Source organism: Arachis ipaensis, chromosome B3 (assembly GCF_059453495.1).
Source record: "Arachis ipaensis isolate K30076 ecotype BB chromosome B3, ASM5945349v1, whole genome shotgun sequence".
In the NCBI taxonomy this organism is placed as follows: domain Eukaryota; kingdom Viridiplantae; phylum Streptophyta; class Magnoliopsida; order Fabales; family Fabaceae; genus Arachis; species Arachis ipaensis.
The window spans coordinates 109,434,048-109,439,624 of NC_142438.1; the positions used below are offsets into that span (position 1 = coordinate 109,434,048).

A 5,577-nucleotide genomic window follows, 5' to 3' on the forward strand; every position below is an offset into this window, starting at 1 on the left:
AAAGATAAACTTTTAATCGATTGGGATTGCCAAATAGTTTATTACGATCAATGGAAGATCTAATTCGTTATTGTTTTTATTTTTTATTGTTAATAAACATAATAGATGAATGATAAAATAATAATTTATAAAATAAAAAATAGTTTTTATAATTAAATAACATATATGGGGTTAATTTGTAATTAAAATTATAAAAAGACTATTTAATAGTTATTAAAAAAATTTAAAAAACATGTTTTGTTATGAGACCATTTAATGGTCCAAACGTTCTGGGACCATCAAATTCGGTGCCCAGAGAGTTGCGTTGGAGATGCGCAGGAGGGGTGCGTGGAGCACAAGCCACCCCACGCACGCGTGCCTTACACATACGTGTCCCCTGCGTTTTTGCCAATCCACGCGTAAGCGTCAACGACGCGTACGCGTGGACACCCAAATCGGCGTAAATAGCATACTGAATAGAGAGTTGTGATGGTCTGGGGCTGGCACTGTGCTAGAGGCACAAAATCACCCACGCATACGCGTCCCTGATGCGTGCGCGTCCTTTCGCTTTCAGACCACCCACGCGTACGCGTGCCAGACACTTACATGTCACATGGCCGTGTCCGTTTTCACGTGCACGCGTGACCTTCGCGCACGTCAGGCCCTGTTTTTCAATTCTTACTTTTTTCTTCTCTCCCTTCTCCTTCTTTCTTCCTCCTTTCTTACTTTCTTCTTCTTCATTCCTTTACATTATCATCCATTTTCTCTTTCCCTTTCTTCTACTTACTGCATTTGCATATTTTTCTTCCTTGCATTTTAATTTTGTTCATGTTTTTATTTTCTTTTCTACATCTATTATTTTCTCCGTTGGTGTTAAATGTTCTTATTCAACTGTTGTATCTTTTCTTGCATTACTTTGGTGCTTAGTGACTTGTTTTACACTGTTGGGTGATATTCTTTATCTGTCAATGCCAATCTTTTATGATACCTGTATTCCTTTTGCATTTGACATGAATTTCTATCGTGTCTTATTACCCACTATCTCTTCTCCATTGTTGCAATTTTTGCACTATTGATATGCCATGTGCTTCTACTGTTTTCTCACTTGCATGTTGTAGCTACCAAGTAATTGAGACCCTCATTATTTGGCATTAACCCACCCATATTTTATTTGTTTTCTATCTTTGTTTCTGGGTTACTTTTCTTCTTTTCCTCTTCTTTTAGGATGGCCACCAGGAAGGGAACCGGAAGACGTTTACATGGGGCGACAAACAAGTTCCTACACACATTCTTTGGAGAGAAAAGCGTCAGTTGGAGCCACCCGTCCACTTGCACATCTTAGCATGCACCGAGGACGGTACAATCTTTAAGTGTGGGAGGTCAATACCGACTTCCGTGGGTTAGTTATTTCCTATTTCAACACCAATGTTTAATTTTTCTTGTTAAATTAGTTGTTGCATTTGCATGTTTGATTTCATGTTTGTTTGATTTTGTGCATATTCTTCTACCACTACTTGGTTGGAGTGATAAGTTTTTTTTCAAGAACCTTTTTATAGCATTTCACTTATTTAAATTGAAAAATTGTGTTAAACTTGTTTGAAGATTGTAATTTGGAACATGAATTATAACTAAGAACACACAACCTGTGAGATTTGAGCTTAATTATATGGTTACATTATTTAACCATAATATTTTATTCTTGTGTGTTTTCTTCACTATGATTACAATCTATAGTTTGTTCCATTCTATATGTCCATTGTTTAGTGTATTTGCATGCATACATATGATTGAGGCCATCATTTGTTATTAGCTCACTTATCCCAAATAACCTACCATTTCAATTATCTTTGTTTGCCACTTTGAGCCTTTTAATCCCCATTTGTTCCTTATATTACCACATCACTAGCCTTAAGCAGAAAAATAATTAATTAGCTGATTTGAATCTTTAGTTAGCTTAAGATAGAGATTGTGTGTTAACTAAATGTGGGGAATTGTGGGAAACCTGGGTTAATGGGAATGTGTTTTGTTTCTACTTTATTTAAATATTGGGAATTTGGGTGCCTACTCATGTGAAACCAGAAAACCATATGCATTGAAATGTTATGTTTTACTTTCATGTTCATAAAAAAGAATATTACAGCATAAATAAATAAATAGGGGACATAATTACCCCAATGTTAAGTTTAATAAAAGATCAATGCATATGTGGTGAAATTAAAGAAAAATTTGATACTTGAGTATGTGTTGCAAAAGTGAGAATTTTGGGTAGCTAGGCATGATTTTAGAAGTACATAGAGTGTGTGTGTGTGTGTGTGTGTGTGTGTGTGTGTGTGTTTTAGGTGAAAGCTTAGGTTAGTCAAAGATTCAATTTACAGCTCACTTGGCCATACATATATCCTCACCCTTACCTTAGCCCCATTACAACCTTAAAAAGCCCTCATGATGTTTGCATTCGTACACTAAATATTTGTTGATTGGTTAGATGAAGAACAAAGTTTAGAAAGCATGACTAGAGAATAGTAGAATAGATCAACCCTAGACACTTGAGCGATTAGAGTGCATATACACTACCAGCGAGGGTTCAATGCTTGATTCTATGTTCCCTGATTTCATGAGCTATCTTCTTACAAGCTTACTTATCTTTTATTGTGTGATTTGAATTAGTGGAATCGGATTTATTTTTGTCTTGGAGAACTTGTTTACTTTTAACCAAGTAGGAAGAAACATCTTAATATATAGTTGTATTTATATATAGGTTGCATCTCATGAGTCTTACTTTCCCCCATTCATTCTTTCTATCTCCTTGAGCTTAGCATGAGGACATGCTAATGTTTAAGTGTGGGGAGATTGATAAACCACTATTTTATGGTTTATCTTGCTCTAATTTGAGTAGTTTTTATCAAGTCTTTGCACACTTATTCATACAATTTGCATGATTTTACAATTCCTTCCTGATTGTGATGGTAATTGCCTTTTACTTTCACTTAGTTAACCTCTAACAATGAAGGAAAGTCAAGTGAGCAAAATCAACTTAAGTTCACAAGTCCTAATCAAAGATTAGATTTAGTAAAGCCTAAGCCAACTAGCAATTTTCAATCACCAATTAACAAAAGAATTTTCATAACTCAAGAGTCTCTAATTGATCAATCCAAGTTAAGAACATAAAAATCTAATTTAAAATCCAACCAAGCATTTTATCAAACACTTGGAAGGCATAAAATAAAAACATAAAAAATTAACAAGACATAGCAAAATCTAAAATTAGCCAAAGCAAAGAAATAACAATAACAAAGCAATTGAATAATAAGAAATGTGAAATATAAATTGCATTAATGAAAATTGAGAGTAACACATGAACTCATAAACTAAATTAGCAAAATAAAGGAATCAATGAGAGAAGTAAATAAGTAAAGTACTAGGACAAATAAAAGTATAAGAAAACTAAACTAAAGTAAGGTAGAATTCTGAAATTGAGAAGGAATAAGACAAAAAACCCTAAAACCTAGAGAGAGGAGAGAGCCTCTCTCTTTAGAAAACTACATCTAAAACCTAAAATTATGTGAATGATTGATTTCCCCTTCCAGCTCCACTCTGCAGCCTCTATTCAGCATTTTCAGGCCTGAAACTGGGTCCAAAGCAGCCCAAAAATCGCCCCATCATTTTTTGTAAATTGCAGCACGTGACGCTCTGTCACGCGTACGCGTCGCCCACGCATATACGTCGATGGTATTTTTACTGGCCACGCGTAGGCGTCAGCCATGCGTGCGCGTCGTATGTTTGCTGCGCAAGTCACGCGTACGCGTCATCCATGCGTGCGCGTCGCTACCAGAATCTGAAATCCTTAATTTCTTGTGTTCCTTCCACTTTTGCATGCTTCCTTTCCATCCTCTAAGCCATTCATGACCTATAAACCCTGAAAACACTTAACACACATATCACGGCATCGAATGGTAATAAGAGAGGATTAAAAATTAGCAAATTTAAGGCCAAAAAATTATGTTTTCAATCATAGCACAAAATTAGGAAGAAAAATGTAAAACATGCGAATTCTATGAATAAGTGTGAGAATAATGGATAAAATTCACTCAATTCAGCATAAAATGTACCACGAAATAGTGGTGCATCACCTTCCATGAGAGGTTAGGATGGTTCCTCCATGAATGGTTGTAGGTGTTTCCATAGGGTTCCCCCATGTAATTTACCTGCTCCAAGGTAGGTTGTTCAGGATCATAAGCTCCTGTTTCATAAGAAGCTTCCTGAGTACTGCCAGCTGCAGTTTGCATTCCAGTCAGAAGATGGAAGATCATGTTGACCTGTTGGGTCAAGATCCTATTCTGAGCCAATATGGTATTCAGAGTATCAACTTCATGAACTCCGTTCTTCTGAGAGGTTCCATGGTTTATATGATTCCTTTCAGAGTGTACATGAATTGGTTATTTGCAACCATTTCAATGAGTTCTGTTGCTTCTACAAGTGTTTTCTTTATGTGGAGTGATCCACCTGCAGAGCTGTCCAATGAAATTTTGGACATCTCAGATAGACCATCATAGAACACGCCTATGATAGACCACTCTGAGAACATGTTAGGAGGACATCTCCTGATCAATTGCTTGTATCTTTCCCAAGCTTCATAGAGGGATTCACCTTCTCTTTGTCTGAAGGTTTGAACTTCCACTCTAATTTTTCTCATCATTTGAGGGGGAAGGAATTTAGCTAGAAAAGCATTAACCAGCTTTTTCCAAGAGTCAAGACTCTCTCTAGGTTGGAAATCCAACCATAGCTTAGCTCTGTCTCTTTCAGCAAAGGGAAAGAGCATAAGCTTGTAGACTTCTGGATTAACTCCATTAGTCTTTATAGTATCACAGATCTGTAAGAATTCAGCTAAAAACTGATGAGGATCTTCCATTGGAAGTCCATAGAACTTGCAATTCTACTGCAGAAGAGAGACTAATTGAGGCTTAAGTTCAAAATTGTTTGCTCCAATGGCAGGTACAGAGATACTTCTGCCATAAAGTCAGAGGTAGGCATGGTGAAGTCACCAAGAACCTTTCTTGGCTCCTCTTGAGGTTTGGCCATGTCTTCCCTTTCTTGTTCAAAGTTTTCTGAGAGATTTCTTCCGGAGAGTTGTGCTTTAGCTTGTTATAAACGCCTCCTTAGAGTTTTTTCAGGTTCAGGATCAGGAGTCAAGAGGGGTTCTTTATCCTTATTCTCGGTCATAAACAAGAAGAGAAGAAAGAAAGAAAAGAAGAAAGCTTTTTGTACCACTTGGATCAAAGAGCTTCCAGTTAGATGTGATGAAAGAAGAGGAAGATAGAAAAATGAAGATGGAAGATAAGAGAGGGAGAGTAAGAAGTAAATAGAAGAAGAGGTATAAATAAATAAGATAAATAAGAATCAAAATATCTTTGTTTTTATTTTATTTGTTAATTAATTTTTGGAAATTAAGTTAATAATTTAAAAAGAATTGAAAATTAGTTAGTGAATTTTCGAAAATAGAAGAGAGAGAAGAAGAGATAGTTTTCGAAAATTGAGAGAAAGAAGAGTTAGTTAGGAAACTTTGAAAAAGAGGAGAGAGAAGATAAGATATTAATTAAGAAA

At 35.9% G+C, this 5,577-nt stretch overlaps 1 non-coding gene across 1 annotated transcript; it reads left to right on the plus strand.

The window, feature by feature from the left end:
- The first annotated feature begins 4,554 nt into the window (after positions 1-4,554).
- Positions 4,555-4,663, plus strand: LOC148572002 (small nucleolar RNA R71). The gene has a single exon (XR_015908456.1). It is a non-coding gene; the product is annotated as a small nucleolar RNA R71 (small nucleolar RNA).
- Positions 4,664-5,577: the final 914 nt, after the last annotated feature.